The sequence below is a fragment of the Anguilla anguilla genome, chromosome 16 (assembly GCF_013347855.1).
Source record: "Anguilla anguilla isolate fAngAng1 chromosome 16, fAngAng1.pri, whole genome shotgun sequence".
In the NCBI taxonomy this organism is placed as follows: Eukaryota; Metazoa; Chordata; class Actinopteri; order Anguilliformes; family Anguillidae; genus Anguilla; species Anguilla anguilla.
This window is the reverse complement of record NC_049216.1, coordinates 1,303,540-1,328,403: the sequence shown is the minus strand read 5'-3', so window position 1 is coordinate 1,328,403 and position 24,864 is coordinate 1,303,540. Positions and strand designations below refer to the sequence as shown.

The 24,864-nt window shown below is 38.5% G+C and overlaps 1 protein-coding gene across 1 annotated transcript in view; it reads right to left on the bottom strand.

The window, feature by feature from the left end:
• The window catches only part of LOC118215101 (NACHT, LRR and PYD domains-containing protein 3-like), a 102,273-nt gene that overhangs the window by 15,986 nt on the left and 61,423 nt on the right, over window positions 1–24,864 (bottom strand). The gene's annotated exons all lie outside the window — the stretch shown is intronic.

The window sequence follows — 24,864 nt, the reverse complement described above, 5'->3', positions numbered from 1 at the left end:
TAGTCATTCAATTAAAAACTCACAAAAACATGCACTGTAGCCCAATAGAGAGGACATATGGAATGCTGAAAACACACTTCAGATGTTTGCATAAGTCTGGTGGAATTTTACAATACAGCCCTCAGAAGGCCTGAATATCCTTTGTGGTGTGTTGTGCGTTGCATAACGTTGCCAAAGTCATGGATGTCTCAGACATAAATGAGGACACATTATAGGACTTTAGAAGGCGGGATGCTGAACTGCATGTGCTGATGCATATTAATGAACCGAGATACCCCAGCAGCACGGGCGAGGAGGAATCAGCTGGCAGAAGAGCTGCTTCATCTACAGCCAGCCAAGCAAACGGAATGGTTTATTTGAGTGAAAAAATCTACAACATTGCCCAGCAAATACTGAATTTATTTTGACATTTTAAATGATCTTTTTATGATTTATTTTCAAATACGGTCTGCGGGATTCACTGTGCATGATGGTTTTTTTTTATTTAGATCTCCCAACTTTAATGGACTCGCACAGGAACAGGTCTTTATGACAGGTAAATCTGTTTTTGGCTGGACCGCAACAGTGGGGCCAGCCCTGCAAAGCAAATGTCTGTGAGTGATGAAGTTACACCATTGGTCGGCCGAGTTATGAAGTTACACCATTGGTCAGCCGGAGAGGTCCAGCCATACTTCGGTCGTAAGTATTGCTGATTCCTGTGCGGAAAAGCGCTCTTGTCGTTGACGGTCCAGTGTGTTTGGGTTGCTCATTATGAAATTGCATGGAGCAATTGCGTTCCAACTGGATTTTTTTTAAAGCATGAGAACGACAATTTGATTGGCTCCCATAGAAACACACCTTGGACATTTAAACCCGCCTTTTAGCGATACCGTCATCAGGTGCGCCAAGATTGGCTTTGTGAAATTACCAAATTTCTCGCCGACACGCCCTCAGAGCGATACCACCAACGCTTACTCTTGCGTTTCCCATCACATTTGGTTTATGAAAATAGAGCCCTAAGTCTTTTTAAATCCACTATTATATCATCAATCCACCAAGGTGCAAGTGCAGGTGGCTTTTAGAAGGAATGTGAGATGTGAGATGATATGCTGATTGGTTTATCACATGGTTATGCCCAGGACACACCTATAAATTAAGACAGTAAGTTCAGCCCATTGGAACCTTGTGCCTTACATTGCGCTCAAATAATCCACTGTTAAACGAGTATAAGTGGGTTTGGACGAAACCTAAATATACATGTGCCGCATGCTTTACACTATGCACTAAAATAATTAAAATCGAGCATATTTTATTACATTTTTTAAACGTTTAAGTAAAAAGCTGGTTTATTGTGTTCATGTGATATTCAGCTTTGGATGGTCATGAATAATATAAAAAAGGTGAAATGTTATTAATGTTAAGGGCAATGTTAGGCACGTTTAAACATTATCCTTATACTATATTATATAGGCATTATATATACTCAAATGAATTTACTGCACAAAGAAAACACATAACCCATTAAAAACTAGAAAAAGATCTCATACCTTTTTTGCGGAAGATAATTTATCTGAACTCTTCTCTTCAAAAGAGCTGGACTTCAGTGACTGCTGGATCCTGTGAACAAAACATGGAGACTGAGCTTCCAGTTAAACTCACCCCCTACTGCAGCTTTAACTCACAGCACATGGAGACAGAGCTTTCAGTTAAACTCATCCTCTTACTGCAGCTCTAACTCACAGCACATGGAGACAGAGCTTCCAGTTAAACTCATCCTCTTACTGCAGCTCAAACTCACAGCACATGGAGACAGAGCTTCCAGTTAAACTCATCCTCTTACTGCAGCTGTAACTCACAGCACATGGAGACAGAGCTTCCAGTTAAACTCATCCTCTTACAGCAGCTCTATCCAGAAGAATCTGTTTTTCAGACTGTGTACTGAACCATTTGCGTAGTTTCTCTCTTGTACGCACATCAGAGTTAGAAACGAATGACCGGTGGGCACAGAATGCACAAAGCAAGTTCTGTCAGGAAACTCAGAAATCACAGCGGACCAAGACAACGCGTTTCACAATCATCCAATTGCATACACACAACACTCTCCTATTACCCATGCAATCACAGGCACACATCACCAATGGAGCGCCTTTTTAAGCCAACAGCTAGACCTCTCAGTGCTGCTGCTTGCCTGCGCTGCTTTTGCCTGCTTCACTGCTGCTGCTCAGAATTAGGCCCACCCTCCACCACCCCAGCACCACCAATTGTTTGGATCTTCTTCTAGACACTGGGGGGTTTTCAGGTATTCTTCCTGTTTAGTAGGGGAGATGTATAGTACTCCCTGTTAGATAGGGTACCTAAAGCAGATCCATTCACCGCCAAACCAAAAATATGTATTTACATATCCATGTAAATAGTTTAATACATACGGAGCCCCTAAAGGGACGTGGGTGAGAATATTTGTTTTTAAAATATTATTGCGTTCCCTCGCAAAAATCAGCCACAACATTAAAACCACCTGCATTTTTCTGCTTTTGTCTGATTTAATATTTTATTTTCTCAGTTTGTAATCAAACAATTCACATGTGGCCAAAGTGCAGACTCAGAGCTTTTTAGGGTATTCTTATACATTTTGGTTTCACCATGTAGTAATTACAGCACTTTTTATACATAGTCCCCCATTTAATTGTTTTAGACAAATTAACATAATGTCAAATAAAAGAGTCATGTGTTGTATTTGGTTGCATATTCTTTGCATGCCATGACTTCCTGATGTCTGTAACCTATCAACATCATCAGTCTGGATATCTTATTTTCAGGTTGTCCTACAAGCGATACAAAAACTCTTTACATTTGAATGGATCTATAGGAATTGGGGAGTGGGTCTAGATTCAGCTGTAAATTATGCTGATACAGTATGGAGCACATTTGTTGGCTAAATGGCTTTAAGTCATCAAGGGTCCAAGGTATCAAATGTGCCTCAAACCATCATGCTGCTGCAGTATATACTACAAGAATTGTTTCTCCTCATTAATTTTCCTGTTGAACTCAATGGAAAAAAATATTCAGGAGAAACAATACGTTACTTTTTAATTGCCTTTTAATTGCTTAACTTGAATCAAACGCTCGGGCTAGTCATCCACAAGCTTCTCAATACTTTGCCAAACTTTTCGCCCATTCCTCCCGACAGAACTGGTGTAACTCCATTATGTTTGTGGGCCTCCTTCCTCAGACACGCTGTTTCAGTTCAGTACACAAATTTTTGTTTCATCTGACGAGAGAACACTCATCCAAAAGGTTAGGTCTTCATCCTGGTGATCACCTGCAAACTTCATTCTGGCTTTTTTATGCCGGTCTTGGAGTAGGGGCTTCTTCCTTGTGTGACAGCCTTTCAAGTTATGGCGATGTAAGATTCTCTTAATGGTGGATGTAGATACTTTGGTACCTGCTCCCTCCAACTCCTTCACCAGTTCCTTTGTTGTTGTCTTGTGGTTCAGTTTAATGTTTCAGTTCAGTCAGTCCTGGCATTTAATTTGTGCCTCCTCCCTGAATAATGCAGTGTCTGTGGGGTCCCATGATTTTTATGATTTTTATACCTTCTGTTTTTTGGAAATTGCTCCTAAGGAAGAACCAGACTTGTGGAGGTCCACAATTTTTCTTCTGAGTTCTTGGCTGAGTTGCTTGGATTTGCCCATGGTATCAAGGGCAAAAAGGCAAAGGCTCTAAAGGCAGGCCCTTAAATACAGCCACAGGTACCAAATAACTCCCAGTTAACTCCTAATTATGACAATTGGCTAATCAGAGGTTTCTACAAAGACATGAAATCAATTTCTGGAATCTTCCAGACTGTTTAAAGAGACAATCAACTTTAAACTTTTGCAAACTTTTGACCCACTGGAATTTGGACAAAGTGAATTAAAGCTGAAATAAATCTGTCTCTAATCCATTGTTTTAAAATTCCCTCTGATGTGAAGAAAGTAGATGCCCTAGTTTACTTGCCAAAATAAATGTATGCATAAATGTCTACATCTGAATATAACATAATACACCTACATACACCTGCATATAGTAAAATAATATATTGAATGTGAATGTGACACAATACACCCACCTAGACCTGAATGTGACATAAAAAACCCATCTACACCTGAAAATGACGTAATATACCCACCTACACTTGAATATAATATAATAATCTACATCTATATGTGACACAATACACCCATGGACACCTGAATATGACATAATACACCCACCTACACTTGACTATGACACAATACACCTACCTACACCTGGATATAATAAAATAATCTACTTGCGAATGTGACATAATATACCAATCTACACCTGAAAATGACATAATACACCCATTGGCACCTGAATATGACATAATACACCCACTTACACTTGAATGAGACATGGAGCTCCCAACCTACTCCAGAAATTAGCCAGTCAGATTTAGGTCTAATTAAAAAGTAGTGTCAACATGAACCTGTTCATTTACCTTGAATCACCTGGTAACTCTCCTCTGAAGTTGATTGGATTCCCCATTGATTCTTCATTCTTCAAAGACATACAGCTGGGTACAGGAGACCCTGTTCTTTCTACCTGGGCCCTGTGAACAAATCATGGACAATATACCATCAACACCTGAATATGACATAATACACACACCTACACCTGAATTTGGCATAATACACTAACCTACACTTGAATACGGCATAATATACATACCTACACCTGAATTCGACATAATACACCTACCTACACCTGCATATAGTATAATAATTTACATGTGAATGTGACATAACATACCAATCTACACCCAGAAAAGACATAATACGCCCATTGGCACCTGAATTAGACATAATACACCTACTTACACTTGAATGTGACACAATACACCCACCTACACCTCAATGTGGCATAATATACACACCTACACCTGAATGTGGCATCATACACTCACTTACACTTGAATGGGACATGGAGCTCCCAGCCTACACCAGAAATTAGCCAGTCAGATTTAGGTTTAATTATACAGTAGTGTCAACATGAACCTGTTCATTTACCTTGAATCAATTGGATGCTGTTCTCTGAAGTCAACCAGCTTCCCCATTGAATGTTCACTCTTCATAGACATACAGCTGGGTACAGGTGACCCTGCTCTTTCTACCTGGGCACTGTGAACAAATCATGGATAATATACCATCAAAACCTGAATGTTACATGATACACCCACCTACACCTCAATGTGACATAATATGCCATTCTACACCTGAAAATAACATAAAACACCCACCTACACCTGCATATAATATAATAATCTATGTCTGTATGTGACATAATACACCCTCCCACACATGAATGTGACATAGTACACACTAAACACCTGCCTATATTATAATATAGCGCCTACATCTGAATGTGACATAATACACCCACCTACACCTGAGTATGACATAACACACCTACCTACACCTGCATATAATATAATAATCTACATGTGAATGTGACATAATATACCAATCTACACCTGAATATGACATAATACACCCACCTACACTGAATGTGGCATAACACCCACCTACACCTGAATACGACATCATACACCCACTTACACTTGAATGAGACATGGAGCTCCCAACCTACACCAGAAATTAGCCAGTCAGATTTAGGTCTAATTAAAAAGTAGTGTCAACATGAACCTGTTCATTTACCTTGAATCACCTGGTAACTCTCCTCTGAAGTTGATTGGATTCCCCATTGATTCTTCACTCTTCAAAGACATACAGCTGGGTACAGGTGACCCTGCTCTTTCTACCTGGGCCCTGTGAACAAATCACGGACAATATACCATCAACACCTGAATATGACAAAATACACCACCTACTTCTGAGTATAATATATTACATGCATGTACACCTGCATATAGTTTACCATACTATCTACAACTGAATGTGACATGACACACCCACCTACACTTGAATGTAACATAATATAGCAATCTACACCTGAATATGGCATAATAGACCCACCAACACCTGAATGTGGCATAATAAACCCACCTACACTTGAATATGGCATAATATACCTACCAACACCTGAATTAGACATAAAACACCTACCTACACTTGCATATAATATAATAATGTACATGTGAATGTGGCATAATATACCAATCTACACCTGAATATGACATAATACACCAATCTACACCTGAATGTGGCATAACACCCACCTACACCTGAAAATGACATAATACATCCATTAGCACCTGCATATGACATCATACACCCACCTACACCTGAATATGACATAATACACACACTTACACTTGAATGAGACATGGAGCTCTCAATCTACTCCTGAAATTAGCCAGTCAGATTTAGGTCTAATTAAACAGTAGTGTCAACATGAACCTGTTCATTTACCTTGAATCACCTGGTAACTCTCCTCTGAAGTTGATTGGATTCCCCATTGATTCTTCACTCTTCAAAGACATACAGCTGGGTACAGGTGACCCTGCTCTTTCTACCTGGGCCCTGTGAACAAATCATGGATTATATACCATCAACACCTGAATATGACAAAATACACCACCTACTTCTGAGTATAACATATTACATGCATGTACACCTGCATATAGTTTACCATACTATCTACATCTGAATGTCACATGACACACCCACCTACACTTGAATGTAACATAATATAGCAATCTACACCTGAATATGGCATAATAGACCCACCAACACCTGAATGTGGCATAATAAACCCACCTACACTTGAATATGACATAATATACCTACCAACACCTGAATTAGACATAAAACACCTACCTACACTTGCATATAATATAATAATGTACATGTGAATGTGGCATAATATACCAATCTACACCTGAATATGACATAATACACCTATCTACACCTGAATGTGGCATAACACCCACCTACACCTGAAAATGACATAACACATCCATTGGCACCTGCATATGACATCATACACCCACCTACACCTGAATATGACATAATACACCGACTTAAACTTGAATGAGACATGGAGCTCCCAACCTCCCCCAAAAATTAGCCAGTCAGATTTAGGTCTAATTAAACAGTGTCAACATGAACCTGTTCATTTACCTTGAATCACCTGGTAACTCTCCTCTGAAGTTGATTGGATTCCCCATTGATTCTTCACTCTTCAAAGACATACAGCTGGGTACAGGTGACCCTGCTCTTTCTACCTGGGCCCTGTGAACAAATCATGGATTATATACCATCAACACCTGAACATGACAAAATACACCACCTACTTCTGAGTATAACATATTACATGCATGTACACCTGCATATAGTTTACCATACTATCTACATCTGAATGTCACATGACACACCCACCTACACTTGAATGTAACATAATATAGCAATCTACACCTGAATATGGCATAATAGACCCACCAACACCTGAATGTGGCATAATAAACCCACCTACACTTGAATATGACATAATATACCTACCAACACCTGAATTAGACATAAAACACCTACCTACACTTGCATATAATATAATAATGTACATGTGAATGTGGCATAATATACCAATCTACACCTGAATATGACATAATACACCTATCTACACCTGAATGTGGCATAACACCCACCTACACCTGAAAATGACATAATACATCCATTGGCACCTGCATATGACATCATACACCCACCTACACCTGAATATGACATAATACACCGACTTAAACTTGAATGAGACATGGAGCTCCCAACCTCCCCCAAAAATTAGCCAGTCAGATTTAGGTCTAATTAAACAGTGTCAACATGAACCTGTTCATTTACCTTGAATCACCTGGTAACTCTCCTCTGAAATTGATTGGATTCCCCATTGATTCTTCACTCTTCAAAGACATACAACTGGGTACAGGAGACCCTGCTCTTTCTACCTGGGCCCTGTGAACAAATCATGGAGACAGAGCTTCCAGTTAAACTCACCCTCTTACTGCAGCTCAAACTCACAGCACATGGAGACAGAGCTTCCAGTTAAACTCACCCTCTTACTGCAGCTCAAACTCACAGCACATGGAGACAGAGCTTCCAGTTAAACTCATCCTCTTACTGCAGCTCTAACTCACAGCACATGGAGACAGAGCTTCCAGTTAAACGCATCCTCTTACTGCAGCTCTAACTCACAGCACATGGAGACAGAGCTTCCAGTTAAACTCATCCTCTTACTGCAGCTCTAACTCACAGCACATGGAGACAGAGCTTCCAGTTAAACTCATCCTCTTACTGCAGCTCTAACTCACAGCACATGGAGACAGAGCTTCCAGTTAAACTCATCCTCTTACTGCAGCTCTAACTCATAGCACATTAACTCTGATTTATGCATTTGTACCTCTTTCTGTCAGTGCTGAGGGCTCCTCCTGTGGTGTCTGGCTCCCCTGAGAGACTCATTTTAGAAACAGCACCCCCTATTTCAGGAGACTGGAACACATCATACCTGTTTTCACCACATATGGGTTCTATCCCATATCAGCCGACCTGTCAAGACACAAAATGAGAGCACACTGAGCACACATATATACACACTAATACACAGAGACACGCATATACTAACACGCCGTGGTGTTGACAGGAAGCAATCAAGAATTTAAATAGGCCCTAAACATGTTCTATACAGCCACCTTAAAAGTTTTTGGCACCCTTGATAATGATGAACAACTGTATTACATAAATGTCTGTGGTAAACTCTGATAAATATTTTTTATTAACAATTCAATGGAATCAACCAAAATTACACATTTCTCAGATTATACATTTATTTCCAGAAAATAAGTGTCACAATTATTGCCCCCTCCACCCCATATTCAGAACTTTGTTCACCCTCTCCTTGCAAGGATAATGGCACTGAGTCTTTATGAATAACTTCTTATAAGACTGGAGAACACATTGGGAGGGATCTTAGACCCTTCCTCCATCCAGATCCAAATATATTTTGATCTTTGCTAAAGAACTGTCCTGTTCAATTAAAACTGCAGGTTTTCAATGGAGTTCAAGTCTGGTGACTGTACCCATTGCAATATGTGGCTTCTGTGGTTAATTAATCATTTATTTGTGAATAGTAATGTGCGCTTAAGGTCACTGTTTTGCTGGAAGATCCACTAGCAGATTTCAGGCAGAGGCAACCAGGTTTCTGGCTAAAATGTCCTGGTACCTTGGTAGAGTTCATGATGCTGTTGTCCTTAACAGGACCAGTGGAAGCAGAACAGCACCATAACATTAAAGATCCATCACTGTATTTACCAGTAGGTATGGTAAATGGTAAATGGACTGCATTCATATAGCGCTTTTTATCCAAAGCGCTTTACAATTGATGCCTCTCATTCACCAGAGTAGTTAGGGGTTAGGTGCCTTGCTCAGGGACACTTCGACACGCCCAGGGCAGGGATCGAACCGGCAACCCTCTGACTGCCAGACAACGACTCTTCCCCACTGAGCTATGTCGCCCCTATGAGGCCTGTTTCTGTATACACATCCCTAAATCAACACCAAACATATAGCCATTGTATTATATACTGGCCACTTTATTGGGTATGCCTGCTCGTTAATTCCAAATAGCCTACTCCACCAAATAGCTAATCATACGGCTGAAACTCAATATATAGCGTAAGCAGACATAGTGTGTTCAATTGTTTGTTTGAGAAAACATTAGAATGGCCAGGATGTGCGATCTAAACGACTTTGACTGTGGCATCAGTGCCAGATGTAGTGGTTCCAGCATCACAGAAACAGCTGCCCTCCTGGGATTTTCATGCAATACAGTCTCTAGAGGTTACAGAGAATGGTGCAATGAACAAAAAACATCCAATGAGGGGCAGTTCTGTGGCTGAAAGCTCCTTGTTGATGAGACTGGTCTGAGGAGAGTGAGCAGACTTGTTCAAGCCAACAGAAAGGCCACAAATGCTGAAATAACAGCTGCGCCTGGCCAAAGAGCCCTGATGTCATCTCATCTGACCACAGTAGATTAGACAGTGTCATTTTTTAAGTTACAGATTCTTAAATTTATTGATCGTTTTTAGTAAAACATTTTTTTCCTGAAAACATTCAAAATAGTCTTTTGGCATGGAGGTATCCTCTAATTTTGGAGCATCTAAATGAAGTTGATTGTAGATTTGGAAACTTGGTGATCCTCAGATGCAACTAAGTTCTGGAATTCTCCAACTGCAGCAGCTGGATTGTTCTTTGCTCCCCGAACCATCTACCTCACTGCGCATGGGGCCAGGATACACTAGCGCCCTCTACTGGGCAGGTTTACCACTCTTTGGTGTTTGGTGTTTGGTCTCACAGTAGTAAGTCATTTTTGAAGCACAAAAGTTACTCACACATACAAATCACTGTCTGTAAATCATTCATTCAAATCTAGGCGTTCCGTTAAAAGTATTGATATCAAAGTTACAGTACATGAAACAATACTGCTCAGACAAATTAAACAATTTGTATTCCAAAGCAATGCTATGCAATGTTTCCTAAATTCTTTCAAGTAACTTGGCCCTGTGTTTTTAAATCTTAGTAGACAATGCCGTCATATCAAAGTGTCTAAAAACAAACATTGCCTCATGCAAGGCATTTAAACCAATGTATGAAACTGCTGGTCAATACCTTCAATATATCCTTTTTGTACTCTGTTTTTTATGAGTTAGTGATAATAGTAATGCATATAAATGTACACTGAGAGACATACATACACATAAATACATGCAAACACATTCTAGCTGAAAGAAACACATAGGCATGAAGTCAATCATTTTTCCTTGACAAATAAATGAAAGTGTATTTCATATTTTTAAATGGAAGCATTTTTAATGGGCTATTTTACCAACAGACCTGGTAATTGTTTGTATGTTGGTAGAGGATCTATAGGGTTAGCTAACATGAAAATGTAGAAATGTGGCATTGAAGTGTATAGCCACTGTAGCCTAGTCAAAAGTATTGAAGAGTAGAAACAACAGAGTGGTGTATTTGGCATCGTCACTTCTTAAGAAAATGGATATACATGCCATGAAGGAGTCATTATCTTGTGCCAGTTTCTATAGAGTGAGCTGAATAGCCTATGACAGAGTGAGCTGAATAGCCTATGACAGAGTGAGCTGAATAGCCTATGATAGAGTGAGCTGAATAGCCTATGACAGAGTGAGCTGAATAGCCTATGATAGAGTGAACTGAATAGCCTATGACAGAGTGAGCTGAATAGCCTATGACAGAGTGAGCTGAATAGCCTATGACAGAGTGAACTGAATAGCCTATGACAGAGTCACCTGAATAGCCTATGACAGGTGAGCTGAATAGCCTAAGATAGAGTGAGCTGAATAGCCTATGATAGAGTGAGCTGAATAGCCTATGATAGAGTGAGCTGAATAGCCTATGACACAGTGAGCTGAATAGCCTATGACAGAGTGAACTGAATAGCCTATGACAGAGTCACCTGAATAGCCTATGACAGGTGAGCTGAATAGCCTAAGATAGAGTGAGCTGAATAGCCTATGATAGAGTGAGCTGAATAGCCTATGATAGAGTGAGCTGAATAGCCTATGACACAGTGAGCTGAATGGCCTGTGATAGAGTGAGCTGAATAGCCTATGACAGAGTGAGCTGAATAACAAACTGAGCTGAATAGCCTATGACAGAGTGAGCTGAATAGCCTAAGATAGATTGAGCTGAATATCCTATGATAGAGTGAGCGGAATAGCCTATGATAGAGTCAGCTGAATAGCCTATGACAGAGTGAACAGTCCCCATTTCAAATAGAAAGAAAGCAGCTTATGTGAAGGGGCTACTAGGGCTCACAAACTATGTCTGCTGTTGTCACTGCAAGTATCAAAATGCGTCAGTTGCTCTGTGCTGTCAGTGGAACCATCACCTGACCTAACTAGGCAACAGGTAACATTTGAACGTGCAGCCTTCTTCTCTATGGAGAATTATAAATCTGTGACACTAATGCTGCATTGCTTGTGTAGCTTCGTATTACCAGTTTGACCTCAGTATCACACTGTCCTTTAGTTAAATCTGCTGTGTTAAACAAATAGCATTAACACAACAACTGTAACAGTACCATGCCATGTTCTGTACATTCTGCCTACATTTTACATTCCTACATTCTGCACAAATCCAAACTGCTTTGTTATTGAGAAAACTAAATTCTGACTTCCCTTTCCACAAAGTGAAGACTGTCCACAAAGCTCATCATGTCCAACAAATCTGTTATTCTATCCATAAATCACTATTCAAGATATAGGCATCCATAGGCCTGTCATTACCATGAAGGGACATCCAGTTGTTCCTAATGTGTCTTAATTATTTTTTTAAGAATAAGTTTATTAATAAATATGACACTAGTTGGAAAAAAAAAACTTCTGACAAAACCATAGACTAAATTTAATAGGTACATTGTTTAATAAATAGATATATCACTTCATTTAATAAATAGATTTACTGAAATAAAATCCACAGATGTTAGTGCTGAATCGTCACTGTGTGTTTGCTCACGTTACTTTTATCTATTTACCTGATTTCAGTCCAAAATTAATATCTGTTAGACAGGCTACTGTTTGACAAAAAGTTTGGATTGTTTTTCAGTGTTACAGTTGCAGGTGTCAAAATGTAGCCTACTCTTTTAATCAAATTATTAGGCCTGGTACTATCATCGTCATATCTCACAAGGTAAAATCATCATAAACTATTTACAAAATACTGAAGTAAACAAAACCTTTTTAAAAATAATACTTTTGGTCCCAAATGAAAAATTTGAAGAAAAAAAAGAAAAGCAAATTACACCCAAACCGCCATTTTATTGTCAATTTTCTGTTTTGCTGAATCAGGCATGTTAATTTGATTATACTAGAAGATTCCTGTTCCTCCCCACACCTCTTTTTGTTTTGTTTATATTCTCCCCATCCCACTCCACGACAGGCTACTTACTCCGTTCTTTTTTTCAGTTTCATACCTTCTTTATTCCTTCTTTTCTATCTTGTCCATCTTTAAAATGGTGTTTGAGTTTGAAACAGCTTCAGACTTGTACTTTTGGACTTTGGACCATCTCACATTTTCAGTATGCCTTGCCCATTCACTTCCTTATGATCAGTTATGGCCCTTATGTAATATTCTAAAGTTTGTGTTGAGTAATTTCTTACTAACATTATGTATTAATTCCAGTTCTTAACTGACTGGCTTTGTTCATAAGTTTTGGTGTAGGGTATTATGATGTCTTTATGTTTGGTATGTGCCATTTCCAGTCATTGACTGTTTGTTTTTTTTTTTTCTTTAGACAATCTGTAAGGTTATTTGTCATTTGCATGTTTCTCATTTTATCTGTTTGTGAAATATTTAAAGACTCATCTGAGACATCCACATTACATATTAGCACTTATATACTCTTTAAAGTGTTTTTGTGACAGTTCCCTGGAAAAAGTGTTATACAAACAAAATTGAATTGAGCTCATATACGTTTTGAATTTCATATCGAAGTTGTATGTTTAGCATTACTCTAAGTTGTCAGATGGTAAGATTAAAAAACACAGGGCCAATTGACTTGAATCAATTTAGGAAACATTGGGTACCATTGCTTTGGTATACAATTTGTTTAGTGAACTTGCATTTGAGAATAGTTGTAAAACAAAGGTCTAATATTTGTCTTTTTTAAATTCCTAATTCCAAGCATCTATAAATGGACAGATATTGATATCTAATTTTAATTGTTATAGTTGTTAATTGTAACTATACCTGTAAACTATTGCATGATGTCGAATTTGAATGGGGATTCCTTCAAAATTGTCATACTAAATAAAGTTGGTGTGACTTTGAAAGAGGGGCGCTTGTTTGGGGACGTTCAAAGCTACAGAGATCGAGGCTGCTGAACTTTATCAAGAGGAATGGAGGCTAAGGTGACTGTGGTGTGGGGATGGCTGGTTTAAGCGGCCACACCTGCCCTGGGTCAAGCTAATTAGACCTGGCCAATTGGATAATTGGTTAAGAACTAGATAATTGGCCAGGCTAATTGGACCCGGGAACAGGAGTGGCTGCACCTGTGCGTAGTGAGGTAATCGGTGCGCACAGGTTAAATCTGCCATCCCCACTCACACAAGGAGAGCCTCTGTCATGACAGTTTTTACATCTGCTCCGTTGGCTGTAACATCTTGCCACCCTCGAAAATAAACATGGACTATTTGAACATCATCTCCCTGTGTCTCTGTGCTGGAGGGCCCCTTGGACAGCTACTTCGGTGGCCTGTGGCAGGCTTGTTTGCCACAGTGACGTCAGCATGTAACTCAGAGGGAAAGACCTCGATGGAGAAGGCCAATTGTTCACCGATGCGCATATTCCATGGCAATGGTATGAATACAGCCTATTAGCCTATATCACTTTCTGTTCTTTTTTTCTTTATTTTTTATTTAGCACATTTTTAAAAGCCAAAAAGACAATTTACACATACAAAAATTGAATAAAAAGAAAAACATGCAAGGTAAGCCCAAAAAGCCCTCAAGGGGCTTGACAGGAGGAATTCCCTGAATTAACATTACAAGAGTCATTATCACTCTGAGATATGCACACGAATACACACTCACTCACACACACACACACACACACACACACAAACCCACACACACTCACACACACACACAAACCCACACACACTCACACACACACACACACACACACACGGGCATTAAGAGACGGAGATCAAAACAGTTAAAAAGTAAGACAAAAAAGAAGAAAAAATAAATTGAATATTGAAAAATTAAAACAGAGGTCATGTTAGGGAATTAATATAGCAAGATATTTTTCACTGATTTTTTAAATAACGAAGGAGAAAGGTTGACAAAGTGGGGAGGAAGTGAATTCCATATCTTGGAACCTCTGTATGTGATTCTAAATTGAGATGAAGTAGTTCGTGATTGAGGGGGTGGAAGCTGGAATGCTTTTCGGGTAGATTAATTGTGAAATTGTTTGTTTGGGGTAAAGAAGTTCTGAAAGAATGGGAGTGTTTTGTTTAAGGAACCATATACAAATTGAGCAACTTGACGGTTGTTGATTTGGTAAATATTGAGGATGCCAAGTTTACGAAATAGGGGTAATGTATGAGTTCTTGGAGCTGAGGAGGCAATAATTCTCACAGCTCGTTTTTGTAACCGGTGAATAGATTGCAGTTTAATCTGGTGAGTACTGGCCCAAGCAATGTTGCAGTAACTGGTGAAGGGATAAACCATAGAATAATAAAGGTTAACGGAGACTTTGGTGTTTAAGAGATAACAAATTCTACCAATTATACCAATACTTTTTGCAATTTTGGATGATATTATTGAAATGTGAGGTTTCCAAAATAGGTTTTCATCAATAAGTACACCAAGAAAACAAGTTGATTTGACATTCGCTATTGGGACATGATCTATCTGCACTGTTATGTTCTCAGTGTATATTTTGTATTTGTGACCCAAAAAAATAAAATTTGTTCTCTTAATGTTAGTGACAGTTTTTTTTTAATTTTGAACCATTTTGAATTTTTTTTCCAGCTCCTCATTGATAACTTTTGTGATAACATTAGGATTCCTATGGGAGTAAAACATACTTGTATCATCAGCAAATAAGATGTTGGATAGTTGATCTGATGCATTGGGCCGATCATTAATATATACAAGAAATAATAATGGCCCAAGGATTGATCCCTGGGGAACACCACATTTCATAATAAGAGATGGGGAGTCCACTCCTTTGAAGGCTACAAATTGTTTTCTGTGTTCCAGATGACTGGTGAACCACAACTATGCCTGATCACCCAGTCCCAGATATTTTAATGTTTGTATTAATATATGATGATCTACTGTGTCAAAAGCTTTTGACAAGTCTAGAAAAATACCTATGATGTATTCTTTATTATCATGTGCTTTATGTAACTCATTAATAAGATGGGTAATAGCCATGTAATAGAGCGGGATTTCCTGAATCCGTATTGGTGTTTATGTAATATTTTGTTCTCATCAAGATAGCTCAACAATCTGTTGTAGGCTAGTTTTTCAAGAATCTTTGAGATTCAAAGTTACTGAATACTTTCAGCATATAACCCACAACAGCACCACCCAGGCTGGAGCAACCAGTTCTTTCATCATCAGTTCTTGGCTAAAGAAAACACATTGCAAGCTGTACGTGCATGTGCATGCTAAGTGGAGATTCACTCATGTTTCAGCGATGCCACTCCTGTCTTTATTTTATTTGATTTATTTCATGCCTTCATAGTGTCAAATGCTTGTATTGAAAGTTATCTATTATTATTATTAATAATAATAATAATAATAATAATAATAATAATAATAATATTGTTATTATTATTATTATTATTATTATTATCTATTTGACTGGAGCTTGTGGTTGCCAGATAGGAGACACGACTGGTCTGATATTATGGTATTGTTCTAGTGAGGCTCTAGTGACCTGGAATTCTAGTATTAGTGGGATGCCAGATAGTGAGACTCCATTGGCTTGGTATACTGGTATTACAAGTTACCAGATAGTGAGACTCCATTGGCTTGGTATTCTAGTATTACAGGTTGCCAGATAGTGAGAGACTATTGGCTTGTTATACTGGTATTAAAGGTTACCAGATAGTGAGACTCCTTTGGCTTGGTATTCTGGCATTAGGGTTTGCCAGATTGTGAGACTGCATTAGCTTTGTATTGTGGCATTAGGGTTTGCCAGATACTGAGACTCAATTGGCTTGGTATTTTGGCATTAGGGTTTGCCAGATAGTGACACTCCAGTGGCTTGGTATTCTGGCATTAAGGTTTGCCAGATTATGAGACTGCATTAGCTTTGTATTGTGACATTAGGGTTTGCCAGATAGTGAGACTGCATTGTCTTTGTATTCTGGCATTAGGGGTTGCCAGATGGTGAAACTGTCCATTGGCTGGCATTCGTCTATTAGTGCCTTGAGATAAGGAGACTCTCTTCTCTGTCATCTATCGGCTATTTACTATACAGTGCTGCTTGAAAGTATGTGAACCCCTTGTGCAATTATACATTTTTATATTTATTTTTTACCGTGAAATCTTTATTTAATCAGAACCAGTCTTTTTTTATCTGGCATAACAGGTTTATATTTACCAGTTCCATATGTTGGTTGAGAGGAAATCATGAGTGTAGTAGAAAAACTAAATTAAAAGGAATTAATGCAGGTGCAAAAATAAGTGAACCCCAAGTTGCATTGGTTAAATCAAGTAATTAGAATCAGGTAGGTAAATAAATGATCGAATCAAAGGAGAGATCTTTAGAAAAGAGTTTGGGTGGGACTCTGATAAATAGAGGTAATAAACTTGTTCAGTTTGGTTTAACCCATACATCTGAGTGCAAAACACACCATGCTGAGAGGAAAGACCTCAGAGGAGATCAAAAAGAGGGAATTGGAGTATTCAGTCTGGGGAAGGCTATAAAATCATCTCAAAATGATTTGAGCTCCATCATTCTGTGACACTGCCACAGCTATCAGCTAAATATTTTATGTTTTATTAAAGTGGATTTGCCCTTAGAACAAAGATAATCTTTGTGCAGGTAAATGAGTCCTTGTGAACCATGGAAAGGTATGGCTGCTGTCCATCCATGGACGGGATCCATTTTCTCGCTGCACCAGGAAAACTTTAAATAGGCGTTGGTCCCTTTAATGAGGTGGTCACCGTCCCAAAATGGCTCCCTGAGAAGAAGTGGGGTGCATGAAGTAAAATAATAAAGGTAGGACAGAAGGAGGGGGAGAGGCTATGATTTTTTAAATGTGTTTTGCATGGTGAAGAGTTTGTGAAGATCCTGGGATAAATGCATCTACATGCATCCTAAATGCCTGTGTGGGGACGGAGTGTAGCACAGTGGGTAAGGAACTGGGCTTGTAACCGAAAGGTCGCAGGTTCGATTCCTGGGTAGGACACTGCCGTTGTACCCTTGAGCAAGGTACTTACCGAAATTGCTTCAGTATATATCCAGCTGTATAAATGGATACAATGTAAAAATGCTATGTAAAAGCTGTGTAAGTCGCTCTGGATAAGAGCGTCTGCTAAATGCCTGTAATGTAATGTAATACCACTGTTGGAGGGAAAAGACCCCAAACATATACTATTACAAAGGTAATAGTACCAGGGAAATCTGCAAGCGGGGTGAGATCTTTCCTTATTTTTTCTTTATCTTCTTTTTAGTGCTGCATTAAGGAATTTTTGCATTTTGTTGTTGATTTTCCCTTTTTGTTGGATTGTTTTTGTCAGTTTTTCCCTTGAGACTTACCTCACCACCTGTAAAAACCCTTTTGTGGATGTGGGACTTTGTAAAGGACTTTTCATGTTTCAATTGTGTATATGTATATGCATTATATGGTAGTGTATGGTGTTTGGTTGTCTATAGTGGGTGCACATTTTCAAAAATACATTGTTTTCACTGGTATCTATATACTGTGTTTGGTTTATCAGAGCCCCATGGTTTTATACACAGTGGCTCTCTGGATTTATTTGTAACTAAGCCAGAGTATCAGGCTGTTTGTTACAAGTCCACTGTGAGGCAAATCATTTACAAATGTAGAGCATTTAACATGACAGCAACTTGGACTAGAGGTGGACGCCATTCCAAAATATCCCCAAAAGCCACAAGAAAAATAATAAATCACGTAAAAGCCAACCCAGAAATAACATCTAGAGATCTGCAGACCTCCCTTGTGCATTGTCGGGTAACTGTGCATGCTTAAACAATAAGAACACCAAATCCAAATGGAATACGTGGAAGAAGCCTCTGCTGTCAAAAAGGAACCAAACTGCCTTCCAACAAGACAACGACTGAAAGCATTCAAGCACATCTACTAAAGAATGCACTGATATTCTGTCAGTGTTGATTTTTGTCACAGTCATTATGCTCTGTCCCTGTTAATGCTGCTGTTCCTGTGATGTAATATACATATTAAATGAATCATAAAAAAGAACAGGTTAAAATGAATTTGAATTAATTTGTGTGTGAATCACTTTATACAGTCCTCTCCAAAAGTATTGGAACAGCAAGGCCAATTCCTTTGTTTTTGCAATACATTCAATACATTTGGGGTTGAGATAAGAAGATGAACATGAGACCAGAGTTCAGAATTTCAGCTTTTATTTCCTGGTATTTACACCTAGATGTGTTAAAGTACTTAGAACATAGCACATAGCACCATTTGGTATCAGACCACCCAATTTTTAGGTGAGCAAAAGTATTGGAACAGAGAGTATTTAAGTAAATGAAAGTAAATAACACGTAATATTTGGTAGCATATCCCTTGCTTGCAATAACTGCATCAAGCCTGCGACCCATTGACATCACCAAACGGTTGCATTCTTCTTTTGTGATGCTTTTCAAGGCTTTTACTGCCTCTTTCAGTTGTTGTTTGTTTTGGGTGTTTTTTCCCCTCTATCTCCTCTTCAGGAGGTGAAATGCATGCTCAATTGGGTTAAGGTCTGGTGATTGACTTTGCCAGTCTAAAACGTTTCACTTTTTCTCACTAATGAAGTCTTTGTTGTTTTGGCAGTGTGCTTTGGGTCATTGTCTTGCTGCATGATGAAGTTTCTCCCAATTAGTTTGGACGCATTTCTCCGTAAGTTGGCAGACAGAATGTTTTTGTAGACTTCTGAATTCATCCTGCTGCTACCATCATGAGTTACATCATCAATAAATATTAGTGAGCCCACTCCAGAAGCAGCCATGCAAGCCCAAGCCATGACACTTCCTCCACCGTGCTTCACAGATGAGCTCGTATGTTTTGGATCATGAGCAGATCCCTTCTTTCTCCACACTTTGGCCTTTCCATCACTTTGGTAGAGGTTAATCTTGGTCTCATCAGTCCATAAAACTTTGTTCCAGAACTTTTGTGGCTCATCTCTGTACTTCTTTGCAAATTGTAATCTAGCCTTCCGATTCTTACTACTGATGAGTGGTTTGCATCTTGTGGTATAGCCTCTATATTGCTGCTCTCTAAGTCTTCTTTGAACGGTTGATTGAGATACCTTCACCCCTGTCCTGTGGAGATTGTTTGTGATGTCACTGACTGATGTTTCGGGGTTTTTCTTCACAGCTCTCACAATGTTTCTGTCATCAACTGCTGTTGTTTTCCTTGGTCAACCTGTTCGATGTCTGTTGCTCAGTACGCCAGCGGTTTCTTTCTTTTTCAGGACATTCCAAGTTGTTGTGCAAGCTATCCCCAATGCTTGTGCAATGGCTCTGGTCGATTTCCCCTCTTTTCTAAGTTTTGAAATGGCTTGCTTTTCTCCAAAAGACAGCTCTCTGGTCTTCATGTTAGTTTATCTTTTATAACACAAATGCAGTCTTCACAGGCAAAACCCAAGGCTAAAACCAAGAGTAGACATTCAGAACTATTGATTGTTTAACCAAGCAATCTACCAGGACACATCTGGGCAACAAGAAACACCTGTCAGTCACATGTTCCAATCATTTTGCTCACCTAAAAATTGGGTTGTCTGATACAAAAGGTGATATGTTCTAAGTTGCTTAATAAATCTAGATAAAAATACCAGGAAATAAAAGCTGAAATACATCTCATGTACATCTTTTGACCTCAAACTCAATTGTCTTCAGTGTATAGCAAAAACAAAGGAATTGACCTTGCTGTTCCAATACTTTTGGAGGGGACTGTATTTCCCTGCAGTCTAAAGTTAGTGTCATAGACGGAAGTGGGTGTTTAACACGTATATTTCACACCGTTGTAACTTCTCTCAGTTTGTTCTGATTTGATTGACACATCTTTTATCGTGTAGAGGACAGTAAAAGCTTTCCAGTGGTGTATAGCATGCTTCATTTTAATTTTATTAAAAAGAGTGCGAGCCCCGTGTATCTGCATGGGTGGTTGCAACAACATTGTGCATTCAACTGACATTAGTAATAGACAACTGTTAGTCATTGCTAATAATCCGTCCATCCATTATCTATATCCACTTATCCTGAGCAGGGTCGCAGGGGGTGCTGGAGCCTATCCCAGCGTGCACTGTGCGAGAGGCAGGAATACACTCTGGACAGGCCGCCAATCCATCGCAGGGCACACACACCATTCACTCACCAATGACTCTCACACTCACACTTATGGGCAATTTAGAGTTCCCAATTAACCTACCAGCATGTCTTTGGACTGTGGGAGGAAACCCACGTGAACACATGCAAACTCCACATTTGTATTAGGGGATAACTAACAGCCCTAGCTGTTAGTATGGGATGGAAATGGTATAGAATATACTCATTAAAATGTACTGTGTGCTGATATGTGCTAGATGAATGTAAAATATCCCTTGAAGTGATATGACATCTGTAAAATGCTGTCTCATCCCCATGCAACAAAATATTACATACTGAAGTGTACAAAAAACATACTGGAGTGAATGATTACATATTTAGGTATGTGTACCACAGTGCATCGCAATGTTTTTTTTACATAATTTTTCAATGTCATATCAATGTTTTATCTTAAACTGTCATAATGGATGAAAATAAGTTTTTGCAAAGGTTTTGGATATGTTTTTAGACCCCTAAACATCTTACACCTCTATACTGCTGAAGAAATTCTTATTATCATTTGAAAATAATGCAAATGTGAGTTTCATGAGTCAAAAAAGTTTATTTGCAGTGAAATATACGAGGTTATGATTTACAGCAATGCACAGTTTGGATATTTTAGATAAATTTGGAGACACTAAGGAACACCAGGGTACACTGCTTACTCTTTGCTTAATAGATATTTAGTTGTTTTGCATGTCACCCTCAGATTTTGCATACTTGCGGTCAAGGAGTTTATAATTCAGGATATGCTATCCTGTACATGTGTGATCTCACAGTATTTAAAAACGGAAGGAGAACAACATCATGTTTCCATCGCCCAGATAATTGCATTTGTGACTCTTTATTTCTGCCTATAAATGTAAAAAGTGTCTTGCTTCATTGAAGCCAGTCTCTCAGATCTGGAGTTAGATAGCCTGAAATAGAACATCCCTTTAATGGGTAAGAATTGGCCAGATTTGGCATCTGCATGAAAAGGTTAGGGAGAGTTTCTTCCTATTAATATCATATTTTATCTAAATGGAATAGAATCATATTTGAAAATATATAATATATTCATAATATTCATAAAATAAAGATTTTTAGAATGGAACATATTTAAAATTTGTATTTCAAATATTTAAATGTAAAAAAAAAAAAAAATTATCAATGTTTTTGGACATATTCATAAATATTTTAGTGTTATTTAATACAGAACAATGTTAAGACAAATACAATTACAATAAATATCACAGTTACTTTTTTAAATATTAAAGGACAATTGTATGAATGATGGTATAAATTTCAGTCTTGAAATATTAAAAACAGGTACATAAAAACCATCAAACGTTTAACGGAATACATTGCTTAATGTTTGTGTAAGAATGCAAATGTATTGCAAGCATTTTGTAGGCATTCTGTTTAAACTGAAATACATAGCAAAGCATTTACTTAAGAGTGTAACTGTATTGCAATGCATTTGGAATACATTTGGTTTAAACTGACATATATAGCAATATATTTATTTTCCATATAGGCTAAAATATATGTGCTGTGATCAAAGGGGGTTGAAGAGGCTTTTGGCCACCAGAGTTAAATAAGCATTTGGAATTCAGAGTGTGTTTCAGCAGTAATCCCGTGTGAGCTCAGGCAGGACCTCTGTGGGTCTGCCGAACTTCAGCAAGGGGCTCAGCCCATATCAATAAGGAGTCAGGAGTAAACCCTGTGAAGTGCCTCTGGGCATTCCAGTTTCCTCCCACAGGCCAAAGAAATGCAGGTTAGCCTAATAGGAGAGTCCAGTCCCCTAGGTATGAGTGTGTGAGTGAATGTGTGTGTGTGTGTGTATGTGTGTGATTGCCCTGTGATTGGCTATCAACTCGTCCAGGGTGTATTCCTGCCTCTCGCCCAATGCATGCTGGGATAGGTGCAAGGCTACCTGTAGAAAAACTAATAAAAGCTATCCATAAATGTTTTCAGAAAAATGTGTAATAAATATAATTGTTCATGCATAAAAAGAATATACTTCATACATTTGTGACATAATAAAAACCAACAAGAACTTAATTTTAATATTTTACATACTACCTCTACACAACTGGAGACAAATACAGAAAGTCAGTACAAATGTTCTTATCGCTCATACTAGAAACCTAAGGAAAAAAAGGAGAACAACAAACCACTTCCAAAATGACCCAAATACTAAAATACACTGTTCAATAAAAATGCATCCCATATTTAGTGAACTTTTCACATGTCATATTTACAAGGGAAATACATGTTGCCAGCCCTAGCAATAGCACAGGAAAACAACAGTTCAGATATTTTCAAATTTTCATAAAGAAGAGAAGAGGCAACTTAAATTATGTGCATTGATGCTTCATGACATGACATACTTTGATTTGACAGTCACCACACAAAGTCAGATTTGACAGCATAATTATTGACAAATTATTACCCTCATTGACTGCAGGTTACAGCCACTTCTGTGTCTGTAAGATTTTCTGCACAAAAGCGGATGATGTTTTTGACATCTATTTTTTTTGGCCAGTATAGTGTCAGCTGTTTCTGTGACCTCTCTTGTCAAAAACATCCTGCTCTGTTAATTTATCGACAGACAAGCAGAGACAAAGTAATTTCCTGCAATATACTGAACATAAACGAAAGAACATGGCTTTATCTGTTCTACTAATATTATCTCTTCTTCTGACATTCAGAATGGTAAGCCATTTTGACTTAAAACTGTCATTTATGGATAAAACAGAGGTTATCCGAAACTAACTAGATGACCAACTCTCGCATTCCTTACATCCTCTCTTCCTTCTCTGGGAAGATTGTAGCATCTTACTTCAAAGGCATAAGGACATAAACTTAGGAAGTAGGGTTGTCGCGTCTTATCCGAAAGGCCCAGTGTAGGTGCGTGTTTTTGTTTTAGCCTAGCACTAATCGACACCTGATTCTGCTAATCAAAGCCTTGATTAAAGATCATAATTAGCTAATTTGTTGAATCAGGTGTTGTAGAGCTAGGCTAAAGCAAAAACCTGCACCAACTTCGGCCTTTTGGACATACCTGGTCTCACCGAGTCTCACCTTACCTTGGATGCCCTTTAATGGAGCGAGAATTCATGAGAATCAATTACATGCCACATTTCTTCTCAAGGCCATCTCAAAGCGGGGCAGTATTTTACATGTATATGAAATATGTATGGATTTTTTTCTATGTAAGACAGATTGCTTACACCTTGTTATAGTTTGTCTGTGTCACCCACAAAGCAACCTACTTCCACATTTGATTGCAATTTACAAATAAATGTATTTGGGAGATTTTTCATAAATAACACGAAAGCTGTGCATCCCTGGATCTTGTACCAGCTGGATACTAAAATGCATGAATGTCTATGTACAGATTGCATGAAGTCAAAATATAATAGAAAAATATGTGATCAAAAGGCACTGTTGTGTAGAGATTCTCCTTCTGGGTTCGACTCTTTGGGTTGGGTTTTTTGTTGGGGTTTCTTCGCTTTGGCTACGGGCAGCAGTCTGTCGCTAAAGAAGCCAAGCATACATGGCAGGGTTTAAGCCTCTGACCTCACCACACGACTGGATTACGATTCCTTCTGAAACGATTCAATGCATCACGAAATCTCTCATTTTACCATGATTCGATTCAGTTTGTTTATCTCGAACAATTTCATAATTTTTAAAAATACATTGGATAAAAAATGTGACTGGAAGAACTTACTTACTCAGTGTTAGTGGAATATAGACATTAAAGTCAAGACTCCAAACC